The sequence below is a fragment of the Symsagittifera roscoffensis genome, unplaced genomic scaffold, assembly GCF_963678635.1.
Source record: "Symsagittifera roscoffensis unplaced genomic scaffold, txSymRosc1.1 SCAFFOLD_25, whole genome shotgun sequence".
NCBI lineage: Eukaryota > Metazoa > Xenacoelomorpha > Acoela > Convolutidae > Symsagittifera > Symsagittifera roscoffensis.
Genome location: NW_026971149.1, coordinates 381,890 through 400,501, shown reverse-complemented (window position 1 = coordinate 400,501; position 18,612 = coordinate 381,890). Strand labels below are relative to the sequence as shown.

Sequence of the window (18,612 nt, the reverse complement as noted above, 5' to 3'; positions counted from 1 at the left end):
ACGAAAAATCAGCGTGATCTTCTGCGTTTCGGATAGATGAGGCGAAAGTTAGAATTAGAAGTCCAGCGCGCTATCTACTGCGGTGCGAAGACGTGAAACGAGGATAATTTATTATTAGTTTTGTGATGCGTAGCTTAGATAATTGCCTACCTCTATGTAGTTTTTTCAATATTTGAACTGAGGCATTTTTTTTCGTTCGTTCGAAAGTTTCGCGATTTATAAACAAAAACAGGTACGATTTGCGACTCATCCCCCTGAAGTCCAACTCACTTATTCGGGACAAAAATCAGCGTGCTCTTTTGAGTTTCGGATAGATGAGGCGAAAGTTAGAATTAGAAGTCCAGCGCGCTATCTACTGCGGTACGAAGACGTGAAACGAGGATAATTTCTCAATGGTTTTGTGATGAGTAGCTTAGATAATTGTCTACCTCTATGTAGATTTTTCAATATTTGAACTGAGGCATTTGTTTTGTTATTTTGAGTTTCTAATAGATGAGGCGAAAGTTACAATTAGAAGTCCAGCGCTATCTACTGCGGTACGAAGACGTGAAACGAGGATAATTTCTCAATGGTTTTTGTGATGCGTAGCTTAGATAATTGCCTACCTCTATGTAGATTTTTCAATATTTGAACTGAGGCATTTTTTTTTCGTTTGTTTGAAAGTTTCGCGATTTATCAACAAAAACAGGTAAGATTTGCGACTCATCCCTGTGAAGTCCAGCTCACTTATTCGGGACGAAAAATCAGCGTGATCTTTTGCGTTTCGGTTATATGAGGCGAAAGTTAGAATTAAAAGTCCAGCGCGCTATCTACTGCGGTACGAAGACGTGAAACGAGGATAATTTTTTATTGGTTTTGTGATGCGTAGTTTAGATAACTGCCTACCTCTGTGTAGATTTTTCAATATATGAACTGAGTCATTTTTTTTGTTTGTTCGAAAATTTCGCGCTTTATCAAGAAAACAGGTACGATTTGCGACTCATCCCTGTGAAGTCCAGCTCACTTATTCTGGACGAAAAATTAGCAAGATCTTTTGAGTTTCGGACAGATGAGGCGAAAGTTAGATTTAGAAGTCCAGCGCGCTATCTACTGCCGTACGAAGACCTGAAACGAGGATAATTTCTTATTGGTTTTCTGATGCGTAGCTTAGATAATTGCCCACCTCTATGTAGATTTTTCAATATTTGAACTGAGGAATTTTTTTCGTTTGTTCGAAAGTTTCGCGATTTTTCAACAAAAACAGTTACGATTTGTGACTCATCCCCGTGGAAGTCCAGCTCACTTAATCGGGACGAAAAATCAGCGTGATCTTCTGCGTTTCGGATAGATGAGGCGAAAGTTAGAATTAGAAGTCCAGCGCGCTATCTACTGCGGTGCGAAGACGTGAAACGAGGATGATTTATTATTAGTTTTGTGATGCGTAGCTTAGATAATTGCCTACCTCTATGTAGTTTTTTCAATATTTGAACTGAGGCGTTTTTTTTCGTTTGTTCGAAAGTTTCGCGATTTATCAACAAAAACAGGTACGATTTGCGACTCATCCCCCTGAAGTCCAGCTCACTTATTCGGGACAAAAATCAGCGTGCTCTTTTGAGTTTCGGATAGATGAGGCGAAAGTTAGAATTAGAAGTCCAGCGCGCTATCTACTGCGGTACGAAGACGTGAAACGAGGATAATTTCTCAATGGTTTTGTGATGCTTAGCTTAGATAATTGCCTACCTCTATGTAGATTTTTCAATATTTGAACTGAGGCATTTTTTTTTCGTTTGTTTGAAAGTTTCGCGATTTATCAACAAAAACAGGTTAGATTTGCGACTCATCCCTGTGAAGTCCAGCTCACTTATTCGGGACGAAAAATCAGCGTGATCTTTTGCGTTTCGGTTATATGAGGCGAAAGTTAGAATTAAAAGTCCAGCGCGCTATCTACTGCGGTACGAAGACGTGAAACGAGGATAATTTTTTATTGTTTTTGTGATGCGTAGTTTAGATAACTGCCTACCTCTGTGTAGATTTTTCAATATATGAACTGAGTCATTTTTTTTTGTTTGTTCGAAAATTTCGCGCTTTATCAAGAAAACAGGTACGATTTGCGACTCATCCCTGTGAAGTCCAGCTCACTTATTCTGGACGAAAAATTAGCAAGATCTTTTGAGTTTCGGACAGATGAGGCGAAAGTTAGATTTAGAAGTCCAGCGCGCTATCTACTGCCGTACGAAGACCTGAAACGAGGATAATTTCTTATTGGTTTTCTGATGCGTAGCTTAGATAATTGCCCACCTCTATGTAGATTTTTCAATATTTGAACTGAGGCATTTTTTTTCGTTTGTTCGAAAGTTTCGCGATTTTTCAACAAAAACAGGTACAATTTGCTACTCATCCCCGTGGAAGTCCAGCTCACTTATTCGGGACGAAAAATCAGCGTGATCTTTTCAGTTTCGGATAGATGAGGCGAAAGTTAGAATTAGAAGTCCCGCGCGCTATCTACTGCGGTGCGAAGACGTGAAACGAGGATAATTTATTATTAGTTTTGTGATGCGTAGCTTATATAATTGCCTACCTCTATGTAGGTTTTTCAATACTTGAACTGAGGCATTTTTTTCGTTTGTTCGAAAGTTTCGCGATTTTTCAACAAAAACAGTTACAATTTGCGACTCATCCCCGTGGAAGTCCAGCTCACTTATTCGGGACGAAAAATCAGCGTGATCTTCTGCGTTTCGGATAGATGAGGCGAATGTTAGAATTAGAAGTCCAGCGCGCTATCTACTGCGGTGCGAAGACGTGAAACGAGGATAATTTATTATTAGTTTTGTGATGCGTAGCTTAGATAATTGCCTACCTCTATGTAGTTTTTTCAATATTTGAACAGAGGCATTTTTATCGTTCGTTCGAAAGTTTCGCGATTTATAAACAAAAACAGGTACGATTTGCGACTCATCCCCCTGAAGTCCAGCTCACTTATTCGGGACAAAAATCAGCGTGCTCTTTTGAGTTTCGGATAGATGAGGCGAAAGTTAGAATTAGAAGTCCAGCGCGCTATCTACTGCGGTACGAAGACGTGAAACGAGGATAATTTCTCAATGGTTTTGTGATGCGTAGCTTAGATAATTGCCTACCTCTATGTAAATTTTTCAATATTTGAACTGAGGCATTTTTTTTTCGTTTGTTTGAAAGTTTCGCGATTTATCAACAAAAACAGTTTAGATTTGCGACTCATCCCTGTGAAGTCCAGCTCACTTATTCTGGACGAAAAATTAGCAAGATCTTTTGAGTTTCGGACAGATGAGGCGAAAGTTAGATTTAGAAGTCCAGCGCGCTATCTACTGCCGTTCGAAGACCTGAAACGAGGATAATTTCTTATTGGTTTTCTGATTCGTAGCTTAGATAATTGCCCACCTCTATGTAGATTTTTCAATATTTGAACTAAGGCATTTTTTTTCGTTTGAACTATTTGTACTGAGGCATCTAATGCGGTACGAAGACGTGAAACGAGGATAATTTATTTTTGGTTTTGTGATACGTAGCTTATATAATTGCCTACCTCTATGTAGGTTTTTCAATATTTGAACTGAGGCATTTTTTTTCGTTCGTTCGAAAGTTTCGCGATTTATCAACAAAAACAGGTTAGATTTGCGACTCATCCCTGTGAAGTCCAGCTCACCTATTCTGGACGAAAAATTAGCAAGATCTTTTGAGTTTCGGACAGATGAGGCGAAAGTTAGATTTAGAAGTCCAGCGCGCTATCTACTGCCGTACGAAGACCTGAAACGAGGATAATTTCTTATTGGTTTTCTGATGCGTAGCTTAGATAATTGCCCACCTCTATGTAGATTTTTCAATATTTGAACTAAGGCATTTTTTTTCGTTTGAACTATTTGTACTGAGGCATCTAATGCGGTACGAAGACGTGAAACGAGGATAATTTATTTTTGGTTTTGTGATACGTAGCTTATATAATTGCCTACCTCTATGTAGGTTTTTCAATATTTGAACTGAGGCATTTTTTTTCGTTCGTTCGAAAGTTTCGCGATTTATCAACAAAAACAGGTTAGATTTGCGACTCATCCCTGTAAAGTCCAGCTCACTTATTCGGGACGAAAAATCAGCGTGATCTTTTGCGTTTCGGTTATATGAGGCGAAAGTTAGAATTAAAAGTCCAGCGCGCTATCTACTGCGGTACGAAGACGTGAAACGAGGATAATTTTTTATTGGTTTTGTGATGCGTAGTTTAGATAACTGCATACCTCTGTGTAGATTTTTCAATATATGAACTGAGTCATTTTTTTTCGTTTGTTCGAAAATTTCGCGCTTTATCAAGAAAACAGGTACGATTTGCGACTCATCTCTGTGAAGTCCAGCTCACTTATTCTGGACGAAAAATTAGCAAGATCTTTTGAGTTTCGGACAGATGAGGCGAAAGTTAGATTTAGAAGTCCAGCGCGCTATATACTGCCGTACGAAGACCTGAAACGAGGATAATTTCTTATTGGTTTTCTGATGCGTAGCTTAGATAATTGCCCACCTCTATGTAGATTTTTCAATATTTGAACTAGGCATTTTTTTCGTTTGAACTATTTGTACTGAGGCATCTAATGCGGTACGAAGACGTGAAACGAGGATAATTTATTTTTGGTTTTGTGATACGTAGCTTAGATAATTGCCTACCTCTATGTAGATTTTTCAATATTTGAACTAAGGCATTTTTTTTTCGTTTGTTCGAAAGTTTCGCGATTTATCAACAAAAACAGGTACGATTTGCGACTCATCCCCCTGAAGTCCAGCTCACTTATTCGGGACGAAAATCAGCGTGATCATTTGAGTTTCGGATAGAAGAGGCGAAATTTAGAATTAGAAGTCCAGCGCGCTATCTACTGCCGTACGAAGGCCTGAAACGAGGATAATTTCTTATTGGTTTTGTGATGCGTAGCTTAGATAATTGCTTACCTCTATGTAGCTTTGTCAATATTTGAACTGAGGCATTTTTTTGTTGAATCGAAAATTTGGCGATTTTTCAACAAAAACAGGTACGATTTGCTACTCATCCCCGTGGAAGTCCAGCTCACTTAGTCGGGACGAAAAATCAGCGTGATCTTTTGCGTTTCGGATAGATGAGGCGAAAGTTAGATTTAGAAGTCCAGCGCGCTATCTACTGCGGTGCGAAGACGTGAAACGAGGATAATTTATTATTAGTTTTGTGATGCGTAGCTTATATAATTGCCTACCTCAATGTAGGTTTTTCAATATTTGAACTGAGGAATTTTTTTCGTTTGTTCGAAAGTTTCGCGATTTATCAACAAAAACAGGTACGATTTGCGACTCATCCCCCTGAAGTCCAGCTCACTTATTCGGGACGAAAATCAGCGTGATCATTTGAGTTTCGGATAGAAGAGGCGAAATTTAGAATTAGAAGTCCAGCGCGCTATCTACTGCCGTACGAAGGCCTGAAACGAGGATAATTTCTTATTGGTTTTGTGATGCGTAGCTTAGATAATTGCTTACCTCTATGTAGCTTTGTCAATATTTGAACTGAGGCATTTTTTTGTTGAATCGAAAATTTGGCGATTTTTCAACAAAAACAGGTACGATTTGCTACTCATCCCCGTGGAAGTCCAGCTCACTTAGTCGGGACGAAAAATCAGCGTGATCTTTTGCGTTTCGGATAGATGAGGCGAAAGTTAGATTTAGAAGTCCAGCGCGCTATCTACTGCGGTGCGAAGACGTGAAACGAGGATAATTTATTATTAGTTTTGTGATGCGTAGCTTATATAATTGCCTACCTCAATGTAGGTTTTTCAATATTTGAACTGAGGAATTTTTTTCGTTTGTTCGAAAGTTTCGCGATTTTTCAACAAAAACAGTTACGATTTGTGACTCATCCCCGTGGAAGTCCAGCTCACTTAATCGGGACGAAAAACCAGCGTGATCTTCTGCGTTTCGGATAGATGAGGCGAAAGTTAGAATTAGAAGTCCAGCGCGCTATCTACTGCGGTGCGAAGACGTGAAACGAGGATAATTTATTATTAGTTTTGTGATGCGTAGCTTAGATAATTGCCTACCTCTATTTAGATTTTTCAATATTTGAACTGAGGCATTTTTTTGTTGGTTCGAAAATTTTGCGATTTATCAACAAAAACAGGTACGATTTGCGACTCATCCCCGTAAAGTCCAGCTCACTTATTCTGGACGAAAAATCAGCGTGGTCTTTTGAGTGTTTGATTTATGAAGCGAAGGAGCCCTGAATACAAATTGAGTCCGGACGCTTGTTTTTTTTTGGTTCGTTATCAATGCTTAGTAATATGGTTCATTTCACTTTCTATAAAGATTTACCTATGTGACTTATATGTTTGCTGCTGTGCAGCCCATTTTTTTTCGTATCTTTGTCTGGATTCGAACTCTCGACTTATGGCTTAGATTTCCAACGTGCTATCCACTGCGCTACGAAGACTTGAAATAGAGAGACATAATTTTTTTAATTTCTTTATGGCTGCGTAGTTTAGGTAATTGCCTACCTCTATGCAGATTTTCCAAAATTTGAATTGAGTCTTTAGACATTTGAATTTTATCAGTTTGCTGCTGTTTAGCGAATTACTATTATGATTCTTCGGCGGGATTCGAACACACGACCTGTGGCTTAGTAATCCAGCTCGCTATCCACTGCGCTACGAAAACTTAAAAATTATGAGACATGTTATTTTATTGGTTTAAGGCTGCGTAGTTTAGGTAATTGCCTACCTCTTTGTAGATTTTTCAATATTTGAACTGAGGCATTTTTTTGTTGGTTCGAAAATTTTGCGATTTATCATTAAAAAGAGGTACGATTTGCGACTCATCCCCGTGAAGTCCAGCTCACTTATTCTGGACGAAAAATCAGCGTGGTCTTTTGAGTGTTTGATTTATGAAGCGAAGGAGACCTCAATACAAATTGAGTCCGTACGCTTGTTTTTTTTTTCGGTTCGTTATCATTGCTAAGTAATTCGGCTCATTTCACGTTCTATGAAGATGTCCTAAATGACTTATTTGTTTGCTGATATGAAGCGTTTTTTTTCGGATCTTTGGCTGGGTTCGAACTCCCCACCTCTGGATTAGATTTCCAACACGATATCCACTGCGCTACGAAGACTTGAAACCAGGATTACTTCTTTTTGGTTTTGTGATGCGTAGCTTAGAGAATTGCCTACCTCTATTTAGGTTTTTCAATATTTGAACTGAGGCATTTTTTGTTGGTTCGAAAATTTTGCGATTTATCAACAAAAACAGATACGATTTGCGACTCATCCCCGTGAAGTCTAGCTCACTCAATCTGGACGAAAAATCAGCGTGGACTTTTGAGTGTTTGATTTTTGAAGCGAAGGAGCCCTGAATACAAATTGAGTCCGGACGCTTGTTTTTTTTTGGTTCGTTAAGAATGCTTAGTAATATGGTTCTTTTCACTTTCTACAAAGATGACCTAAGTGACTTATATGTTTGCTGATGTGCAGCGCATTTTTTTCGGATCTTTGCCTGGATTCGAACTCTCGACTTATGTATTAGATTTCCAACGTGCTATCCACTGCGCTACGAAGACTTGAAATAGAGAGACATAGTTTTTTTTATTGCTTTAAGGCTGCGTAGTTTAGGTAATTGCCTACCTCTATGCAGATTATCCAAAATTTGAATTGAGTCCTAAGACATTTGCAATTTATCAGTTTGCTGCTGTTCAGCGAATTATTATTTTGATTCTCCGGCGGGATTCGAACACGCGACCTGGGGATTAGTAATCGAGCTCGCTATCCACTGCGCTACGAAGACTTAAAATTATGAGACATGTTTTTTATTGGTTTAAGGCTGCGTAGTTTAGGTAATTGCCTACCTCTTTGTAAATTTTTCAGTATTTGAACTGAGACATATTTTTCTCGTTTGTTCGAAAATTCCGCGCTTTATCAACAAAAACCGGTATGATTTGCGACTTATCACCGTGAAGCCCAGTCCACGTCTTCTGGAAGAAAAATCAGCCCGATCTTTTTAGTTTCGGATAGGTGAGGCGAAAGTTACAATTAGAAGTCCATCGCGCTATCTACTGCGGTACGACGACGTGAAACGAGGATAATTTCTTATTGGTTTTGTGATGCGTAGTTTAGATAATTGCCTACCTCTGTCGTTTTTTTGTGCGCTTTATCGAGAAAAACAGGTACGATTTGCGGCTCATCCCCGTGAAGTCCAGCTCACTCATTCTGGACGAGAAATCAGCGTAATCTTTTGAGTGTTTGATTTATGAAGCGATGGAGCCAGGAATACAAATTGAGCCCGGAAGCTTCTTTTTGTTGGTTCCTTATCAATTCTAGGCATTTCGGTTCATTTGAATTTTATAAAGATGTCTTAAGTTTTTTTTATGAATGCTGATGTGCAGCGAAATAATTTTTTTGCATCTTTGGCGAGATTCGTACGCGCTTTATCAACAAAAACTGGTACGATTTGCTACGAATCTCCCTGAAGTCCAGCTCACTCATTCTGGACGAAAAGTCAGCGTGGTCTTTTGAGTGTTTGATTTATGAAACGAAAGAGCCCTGAATACAATTTGAGCCCGGACGCTTGTTTTTTTTTGGTTCAATATCAATGCTAAGTAATGCGGTTCATTTTACTTTTTAAAAAGTTGTCCTGAGGCATTTGAATTTTTGCATGTTGATGATGTGCATCTTCGGCTTGCTTCGAATCCGCGACCTCTGGATTAGAAGTCCAGCGCTCTATCCACTGCTCTACGAAAACGTCAATGGAGGTCTCATTTTTTGAATTAGTTTTGGATTGCGTAGTTTAGCTAATTGTCTATCTCTATGTAGATGTTTCAATATTTGAACTGAGGCTTTTTTTCCGTTTGTTCGAAAGTTTCGCGATTTATCAACAAAAACAGGTACGATTTGCGACTCATTCCCCTGAAGTCCAGCTCACTTATTCGGAACGAAAAATCAGCGTGATCTTTTGAGTTTCGGATAGATCAGGCGAAAGTTAGAATTAGAAGTCCAGCGCGCTATCTACTGCCGTACGAAAACCTGAAACGAGGATAATTTCTTATTGGTTTTGTGATGCATAGCTTAGATAATTGATTACCTCTATGTAGATTTTTCAATATTTGAACTGAGGCATTTTTTTCGTTTGTTCGAAAGTTTCGCGATTTATCAACAAAAACAGGTACGATTTGCAACTCATCCCCATGAAGTCCAGCTCATTCATTCTGGACGAAAAATCACCGTTTCGGTTTCAGATAGATGAGGCGAAAGTTAGAATTAGAAAACCATCGCGCTATCTACTGCGATACGAAGACGTGAAACGAGGATAATTTCTTATTGGTTTTGTGATGCGTAGTTTAGATAATTGCCTACCTCTGTCTAGAATTTTCAATATAGGAACTGAGGCTTTTTTTTCGTTTGTTCGAAAATTGTGCGCTTTATCAAGAAAAACAGGTATGATTTGCGGCTCATCCCCGTGAAGTCCAGCTCACTCATTCTGGACGAGAAATCAGCGTAATCTTTTGAGTGTTTGATTTATGAAGCGATGGAGCCATGAATACAAATTGAGCCCGGAAGCTTCTTTTTGTTGGTTCCTTATCAATGCTAGGCATTTCGGTTCATTTGAATTTTATAAAGATGTCTTAAGTTTTTTATATGAATGCTGATGTGCAGCGAAATAAATTTTTTGCTTCTTTGGCGAGATTCGTACGCGCTTTATCAACAAAATTTGGTACGATTTGCTACGAATCTCCCTGAAGTCCAGCTCACTCATTCTGGACGAAAAGTCGGCATGGCCTTTTGAGTGTTTGATTTATGAAACGAAAGAGCTCTGAATACAAATTGAGCCCGGACGCTTGTTTTTTTTTTTCGGTTCAATATCAATGCTAAGTAATTCGGTGCATTTTACTTTTTATAAAGATGTCCTGAGCCATTTGAAATTTTGCATGTTGCTGATGTGCATCTTCGGCGAGCGTCGAATCCGCGACCTCTGGATTAGAAGTCCAGCGCTCTATCCACTGCTCTACGAAGAAGTCAATGGAGGTCTCATTTTTTAAATTAGTTTTGGATTGGGTAGTTTAGCTAATTGTCTATCTCTATTTAGATGTTTCAATATTTGAATTGAGGCATTTTTTTCGTTTATTCGAAAATTTCGTGCTTTATCAACAAAAACAGGTACGATTTGCGACTCATCCCCGTGAAGCCCAGTCCACGTCTTCTGGAAGAAAAATCAGCCTGATCGTTTTATTTTCGGATAGGTGAGGCGAAAGTTAGAATTAGAAGTCCAGCGCGCTATCTACTGCGGTACGAAGACGTGAAACGAGGATAACTTCTTATTGGTTTTGTGATGCGTAGCTTAGATAATTGCCTACCTCTATTTAGATTTTTCAATATTTGAACTGAGGCATTTTTTGTTGGTTCGAAAATTTTGCGATTTATCAACAAAACCAGGTACGATTTGCGACTCATCCCCGTGAAGTCCAGCTCACTTTTTCTGGACGGAAAATCAGCGTGGTCTTTTGAGTGTTTGATTTATGAAGCGAAGGAGCCCTGAATACAAATTGAGTCCGGACGCTTGTTTTTTTTTGGTTCGTTATCAATGCTTAGTAATATGGTTCATTTCACTTTCTATAAAGATTACGTAAGTGACTTATATGTTTGCTGATGTGCAGCGCATTTTTTTTCGGATCTGTGCCTGGATTCGAACTCTCGGCCTTTGGATTAGATTTCCAACGTGCTATCCACTGCGCTACGAAGACTTGAAATAGAGAGACATAATTTTTTAAATTTCTTTAAGGCTGCGTAGTTTAGGTAATTGCCTACCTCTATGCAGATTTTCCAAAGTTTGAATTGATTCCTAAGACATTTGAAATTTATCAGTTTGCTGCTGTTGAGCGAATTACTATTTTGATTCTTCGGCGGTATTCGAACACACGACCTGTGGAATAGTAATCTAGCTCGCTATCCACTGCGCTACGAAGACTTAAAATTATGAGACATGTTTTTTTATTTGTTTAAGGATGCGTAGTTTAGGTAATTGCCTACCTCTTTGTAGAATTTTCAGTATTTGAACTGAGACATATTTTTCTCGTTTGTTCGAAAATTCCGCGCTTTATCAACAAAAACCGGTATGATTTGCGACTAATCACCGTGAAGCCCAGTCCACGATTAGCAATCCAACGCCTTAACCACTCGGCCACCCTGTCGTATGGAGTATGAGTGCTTAGATAAACTTATTATATTTGAAACCTTTCAGCAGTTCAGTTTGTAAATTTAAGTCAACAGTCATTTTCTTTTTACCCTCTCTGAGTTTTCTCGATTTCCTACTTGGGCTGGTAACTTCAGAACAGTTTTCTGGGTAACTTTCTATTTTTAGCGCACTTTTTAAAAATAATTTTATATCATTTCACGATGATAGTCAATTTCTATGGGTCCAAGAATGGGTTAGCAGTTTTTTGAGCTAAAATTGGCCGTCGAACAAAAATTCACAAATCTTGTCTCGATGTAACGTTTTTGTTTCTTTTCGAATCAGGAAACTTTTAAAGTAAATAGGTTTTCTGTCCGCAGTTTTTTATCTTCAGAAGGTGTCCTCTTCTAAGTTTAGGTCAAAAACTCTTTTTTTGCTGTTTTCTCTTAAAAATTTGTCATTCCTCCGCCCATTGAACGTTTTATTCCTCCGCCCATAGAGCGTTTGGTTTTAGCAAGTAGTTCCTTTTCTGAAATGATTTAAACGCTCAAGCTTTTGACGCAGATTTTGGATATGTTCCTTTAAAGCAGGGTTGGCAAAATGTAAGTGAAAAACTAAAATAACAAACTAACTGTTATTTATCGAAAAAAAAACATGTTTTTTTGTTAAATTGTTAATTAAATTAACATATCAACAAGAGTTGAGTTTCGTGATCAGAAACGCCTAATTTCTGGATTTCTCAATGCCGAGTTGAGCACGAAGCTTCTCATACGTCAGTCCCAGGGTGGAAAAACATCTCTCAAGCCCTGAAGGTTTTTTCCGCATTTTTTGATCTTCAGAAGCTGTTGCACTTCTAAAGTTTGGTCAGAAACTCATTTTTTTGCTGTTCTCTTAAATTTTTTGGTTTTCATTCATCTGCCCATGGAGCGTTTGGTTTTAGCAAATAATTCACCTTCTGAAATGATTTAAACGCTCACGCTTTTGACGCAGATTTCGGATATAATCCGTAAAAAGTGTGTCAATTAGTCTACGAAAGATGATACTTCTAAAATTTTCATACCTACGAAAAAATTCACATAAATCTTTTTTATTCGTCCATAAATACTTAAATACTTGACAAAGATCAAAACTTCAAGAATTTCGCCTACAACTTCTGCCAGGGATGGGATTCGAACCCACGAACGTAGAACGTATTAAACTAACAGTTCAGCGCCTTCACCACCCGGCCACCCTAGCGTTTCGAGGACTTGTGCCTTAAATAAGCTTATTCTAATTGAAACCTTTCACAGTTCAGTTTGAAATTTTAAATCAACAGTCATTTTGTTTTTACCATGTCTGAGTTTTCTCGAATTAGTTTCCTACTTGGGCTGGTAACTTCAGAACAGTTTTCTGGTTAACTTTCTATTTTTAGCGCACTTTTTAAAAGTAATTTTATATCATTTCACGATGATAGTCAATTTCTATGGGTCCAAGAATGGGTTAGCAGTTTTTTGAGCTAAAATTGGCCGTCGAACAAAAATTCACAAAGCTTGTCTCGATGTAACGTTTTTGTTTCTTTTCGAATCAGGAAACTTTTAAAGTAAATAGGTTTTTTGTCCGCATTTTTTGATCTTCAAAAGGTGTCCTCTTCTAAATTTAGGTCAAAAACTAAATTTTTGCTGTTTTCTCTTAAAAATTTGTCATTCCTCCGCCCATTGAACGTTTTATTCCTCCGCCCATAGAGCGTTTGGTTTTAGCAAGTAGTTCCTTTTCTGAAATGATTTAAACGCTCAAGCTTTTGACGCAGATTTTGGATATGTTCCTTTAAAGCAGGGTTGGCAAAATGTAAATGAAAAACAAAAATAACAAACTAACTGTTATTTATCGAAAAAAAAAACATGTTTTTTTGTTAAATTGTTAATTAAATTAACATATCAACAAGAGTTGAGTTTCGTGATCAGAAACGCCTAATTTCTGGATTTCTCAATGCCGAGTTGAGCACGAAGCTTCTCCTACGTCAGTCCCAGGGTGGAAAAACATCTCTCAAGCCCTGAAGGTTTTTTCCGCATTTTTTGATCTTCAGAAGCTGTTGCACTTCTAAAGTTTGGTCAGAAACTCATTTTTTTGCTGTTCTCTTAAATTTTTTGGTTTTCATTCATCTGCCCATGGAGCGTTTGGTTTTAGCAAATAATTCACCTTCTGAAATGATTTAAACGCTCACGCTTTTGACGCAGATTTCGGATATAATCCGTAAAAAGTGTGTCAATTAGTCTACGAAAGATGATACTTCTAAAATTTTCATACCTACGAAAAAATTCACATAAATCTTTTTTATTCGTCCATAAATACTTAAATACTTGACAAAGATCAAAACTTCAAGAATTTCGCCTACAACTTCTGCCAGGGATGGGATTCGAACCCACGAACGTAGAACGTATTAAACTAACAGTTCAGCGCCATCACCACCCGGCCACCCTAGCGTTTCGAGGACTTGTGCCTTAAATAAGCTTATTCTAATTGAAACCTTTCACAGTTCAGTTTGAAATTTTAAATCAACAGTCATTTTGTTTTTACCATGTCTGAGTTTTCTCGAATTAGTTTCCTACTTGGGCTGGTAACTTCAGAACAGTTTTCTGGTTAACTTTCTATTTTTAGCGCACTTTTTAAAAATAATTTTATATCATTTCACGATGATAGTCAATTTCTATGGGTCCAAGAATGGGTTAGCAGTTTTTTGAGCTAAAATTGGCCGTCGAACAAAAATTCACAAAGCTTGTCTCGATGTAACGTTTTTGTTTCTTTTCGAATCAGGAAACTTTTAAAGTAAATAGGTTTTTTGTCCGCATTTTTTGATCTTCAAAAGGTGTCCTCTTCTAAATTTAGGTCAAAAACTAAATTTTTGCTGTTTTCTCTTAAAAATTTGTCATTCCTCCGCCCATTGAACGTTTTATTCCTCCGCCCATAGAGCGTTTGGTTTTAGCAAGTAGTTCCTTTTCTGAAATGATTTAAACGCTCAAGCTTTTGACGCAGATTTTGGATATGTTCCTTTAAAGCAGGGTTGGCAAAATGTAAGTGAAAAACAAAAATAACAAACTAACTGTTATTTATCGAAAAAAAACATGTTTTTTTTGTTAAATTGTGAATTAAATTAACATATCAACAAGAGTTGAGTTTCGTGATCAGAAACGCCCAATTTCTGGATTTCTCAACGCCGAGTTGAGCGCGAAGCTTCTCATACGTCAGTCCCAGGGTGGAAAAACATCTCTCAAGCCCTGAAGGTTTTTTCCGCATTTTTTGATCTTCAGAAGCTGTTGCACTTCTAAAGTTTGGTCAGAAACTCATTTTTTGCTGTTCTCTTAAATTTTTTGGTTTTCATTCATCTGCCCATGGAGCGTTTGGTTTTAGCAAATAATTCACCTTCTGAAATGATTTAAACGCTCAAGCTTTTGACGCAGATTGTGGATACGTTCCGTAAAAAGTGTATCATTTAGTTGTCTCTATTAAAGCCGAACTTCTAAATTTTTCATACATACAAAAAAGTTCACATTCGTCCGTAAGTACCTGAAAGAAATCAAAACTTCAAGAGTTTTGCCTTTAGCTTCCGACAGGGATGGGATTCGAACCCACGCACGTAGAACGTATTGGATTAGCAGTCCAACGCCTTAACCACTCGGCCACCCTGTCGTATGGAGTATGAGTGCTTAGATAATCTTATTATAATTGAAACCTTTCAGCAGTTCAGTTTGTAAATTTAAGTCAACAGTCATTTTATTTTTACCCTCTCTGAGTTTTCTCGAAATAATTTCCTACTTGGGCTGGTAACTTCAGAACACATTTCTGGGTAGTTTTTTGTATTTTTGGCGCACTTCTTTTAATCATTTTTTGTTAATTCATGATGATAATCAGTTTCCATGAGAGCAAGAACGGGTTAGCACTCTTTTGAGCTAAAATTGGCCGTCGAACAAAAATTGACAAATCTTGTATCGATGTAACGTTTTTGTTTGTTTTCAAATCAGGGATGTTTTAATGTAAATAGGTTTTTTTCCGCGTTTTTTGATCTTCAGAAGCTGTTGCATTTCTAGAGTTTGGTCAGAAACTCATTTTTTTGCTGTTCTCTTAAATTTTTTGGTTTTCATTCATCTGCCCATGGAGCGTTTGGTTTTAGCAAATAATTCACCTTCTGAAATGATTTAAACGCTCAAGCTTTTGACGCAGATTGTGGATACGTTCCGTAAAAACTGTATCATTTAGTTGTCTCTATTAAAGCCGAACTTCTAAATTTTTCATACATACAAAAAAGTTCACATTCGTCCGTAAGTACCTGAAAGAAATCAAAACTTCAAGAGTTTTGCCTTTAGCTTCCGACAGGGATGGGATTCGAACCCACGCACGTAGAACGTATTGGATTAGCAGTCCAACGCCTTAACCACTCGGCCACCCTGTCGTATGGAGTATGAGTGCTTAGATAATCTTATTATATTTGAAACCTTTCAGCAGTTCAGTTTGTAAATTTAAGTCAACAGTCATTTTGTTTTTACCCTCTCTGAGTTTTCTCGAAATAATTTCCTACTTGGGCTGGTAACTTCAGAACACATTTCTCGGTAGTTTTTTGTATTTTTGGCGCACTTCTTTTAATCATTTTTTGTTAGTTCATGATGATAATCAGTTTCCATGAGAGCAAGAACGGGTTAGCACTCTTTTGAGCTAAAATTGGCCGTCGAACAAAAATTGACAAATCTTGTATCGATGTAACGTTTTTGTTTGTTTTCAAATCAGGGATGTTTTAATATAAATAGGTTTTTTTCCGCGTTTTTTGATCTTCAGAAGCTGTTGCACTTCTAGAGTTTGGTCAGAAACTCATTTTTTTGCTGTTCTCTTAAATTTTTTGGTTTTCATTCATCTGCCCATGGAGCGTTTGGTTTTAGCAAATAATTCACTTTCTGAAATGATTTGAACGCTCAAGCTTTTGACGCAGGTTTTGGATATGTTCCGTAAAATGTGCGTCAATTAGTTGTCTCTACTAAAGCTGAACTTCTAAATTTTTCATACTTACAAAAAAATTCAAATAAAACTTTTTTATTCGTCCATAAATACCTGAAAAAGATCAAAACTTCAAGAATTTTGCCTAAAACTTCCGCCAGGGATGGGATTCGAACCCACGAACGTAGAACGTATTGGATGAGCAGCTCAACGCCTTAACCACCCGGCCACCCTGTCGTACCTAGGACTTGTGCCTTAGATAAGCTTATTCTAATTGAAAACTTTCAGCAGTTCAGTTTGAAATTTCAAGTCAACAGTCGTTTTGTTTTTACCATGTCTGAGTTTTCTCGAATTAGTTTCCTACTTGGGCTGGTAACTTCAGAACAGTTTTCTGGGTAATTTTCTGTTTTTATACGTCCATAAATACGTGAAAAAGATCAAAACTTCAAGAATTTTGCCTAAAACTTCCGCCAGGGATGGGATTCGAACCCACGAACGTAGAATGTATTGGATTAGCAGTTCAACGCCCTAACCACCCGCAGATTTTGGAATTGTTTTGTAAAAAGTGCGTCAATTAGTTGTCTCTTCTGAAGCTGAACTTCTAAATTTTTCATACTTACAAAAAATTCACATAAAACTTTTTTTTCGTCCAAAAATACCTGAAAAAGATCAAAACTTCAATAGTTTTGCCTTTAGCTTCCGACAGGGATGGGATTCGATTCCACGCACGAAGAACGTATTGGATTAGCAGTCCAACGCCTCAACCACTCGGCCACCCTGTCGTATGGAGAATGTGTGCTTAGATAAACTTATTCTAATTGAAACCTTTCAGCAGTTCAGTTTGTAAATTTAAGTCAACAGTCATTTTATTTTTACCCTCTCTGAGTTTTCTCGAACTTATTTCCTACTTGGGCTGGTAACTTCAGAACAGTTTTCTGGGTTGTTTTTTTTTTGGCGCACTTCTTTTAGTCATTTTTTGTTAATTCATGATGATAATCAGTTTCCATGAGAGCAAGAACGGGTTAGCACTCTTTTGAGCTAAAATTGGCCGTCGAACAAAATTTGACAAATCTTGTCTCGATGTAACGTTTTTGTTTGTTTTCAAATCAGGGATGTTTTAATGTAAATAGGTTTTTTTCCGCGTTTTTTGATCTTCAGAAGCTGTTGCACTTCTAAAGTTTGGTCAGAAACTCATTTTTTTGCTGTTCTCTTAAATTTTTTGGTTTTCATTCATCTGCCCATGGAGCGTTTGGTTTTAGCAAATAATTCACTTTCTGAAATGATTTGAACGCTCAAGCTTTTGACGCAGGTTTTGTATATGTTCCGTAAAAAGTGCGTCAATTAGTTGTCTCTACTAAAGCTGAACTTCTAAATTTTTCATACTTACAAAAAAATTCAAATAAAACTTTTTTATTCGTCCATAAATACCTGAAAAAGATCAAAACTTCAAGAATTTTGCCTAAAACTTCCGCCAGGGATGGGATTTGAACCCACGAACGTAGAACGTATTGGATGAGCAGTTCAACGCCTTAACAACCCGGCCACCCTGTCGTACCTAGGACTTGTGCCTTAGATAAGCTTATTCTAATTGAAAACTTTCAGCAGTTCAGTTTGAAATTTCAAGTCAACAGTCGTTTTGTTTTTACCATGTCTGAGTTTTCTCGAATTAATTTCCTGCTTGGGCTGGTAACTTCAGAACAGTTTTCTGGGTAATTTTCTGTTTTTATACGTCCATAAATACGTGAAAAAGATCAAAACTTCAAGAGTTTTGCCTAAAACTTCCGCCAGGGATGGGATTCGAACCCACGAACGTAGAATGTAGTGGATTAGTAGTTACGCCTTAACCACCCGGCCACCCTGTCGTACCTAGGACTTGTGCCTTAGATAAGCTTATTCTAATTGAAAACTTTCAGCAGTTCAGTTTGAAATTTCAAGTCAACAGTCAGTTTGTTTTTACCATGTCTGAGTTTCTCGAATTAGTTTTCTACTTGGGCTGGTAACTTCAGAACAGTTTTCTGGGTAATTTTCTGTTTTTATGTGTCCATAAATACGTGAAAAAGATCAAAACTTCAAGAGTTTTGCTTAAAACTTCCGCCAGGGATGGGATTCGAACCCACGAACGTAGAAAGTATTGGATTAGCAGTTCAACGCCCTAACCACCCGCAGATTTTGGAAATGTTCTCTAAAAAGTGCGTCAATTAGTTGTCTCTTCTAAAGCTGAACTTCTAAATTTTTCATACTTACAAGAAAATTCAAATAAAACTTTTTTATTCGTCCATAAATACCTGAAAAAGATCAAAACTTCAAGAATTTTGCTTAAAACTTCCGCCAGGGATGGGATTCGAACCCACGAACGTAGAAAGTATTGGATTAGCAGTTCAACGCCCTAACCACCCGCAGATTTTGGAAATGTTCTCTAAAAAGTGCGTCAATTAGTTGTCTCTTCTAAAGCTGAACTTCTAAATTTTTCATACTTAAAAAAAATTCAAA

The 18,612-nt window shown here is 37.6% G+C and overlaps 1 protein-coding gene and 3 non-coding genes across 5 annotated transcripts in view; 1 reads left to right on the top strand and 3 right to left on the bottom strand.

The window, feature by feature from the left end:
- LOC134856176 (uncharacterized) overlaps nt 1-18,612 on the top strand; it is a 177,368-nt gene that overhangs the window by 57,989 nt on the left and 100,767 nt on the right. The window lies entirely within an intron of this gene.
- Trnas-gcu (transfer RNA serine (anticodon GCU)) lies at nt 14,745-14,826 on the bottom strand. Its single transcript has one exon. It is a non-coding gene; the product is annotated as a tRNA-Ser (tRNA).
- Nucleotides 15,505-15,586, bottom strand: Trnas-gcu (transfer RNA serine (anticodon GCU)). Its single transcript has one exon. It is a non-coding gene; the product is annotated as a tRNA-Ser (tRNA).
- On the bottom strand, nt 16,823-16,904 carry Trnas-gcu (transfer RNA serine (anticodon GCU)). Its single transcript has one exon. It is a non-coding gene; the product is annotated as a tRNA-Ser (tRNA).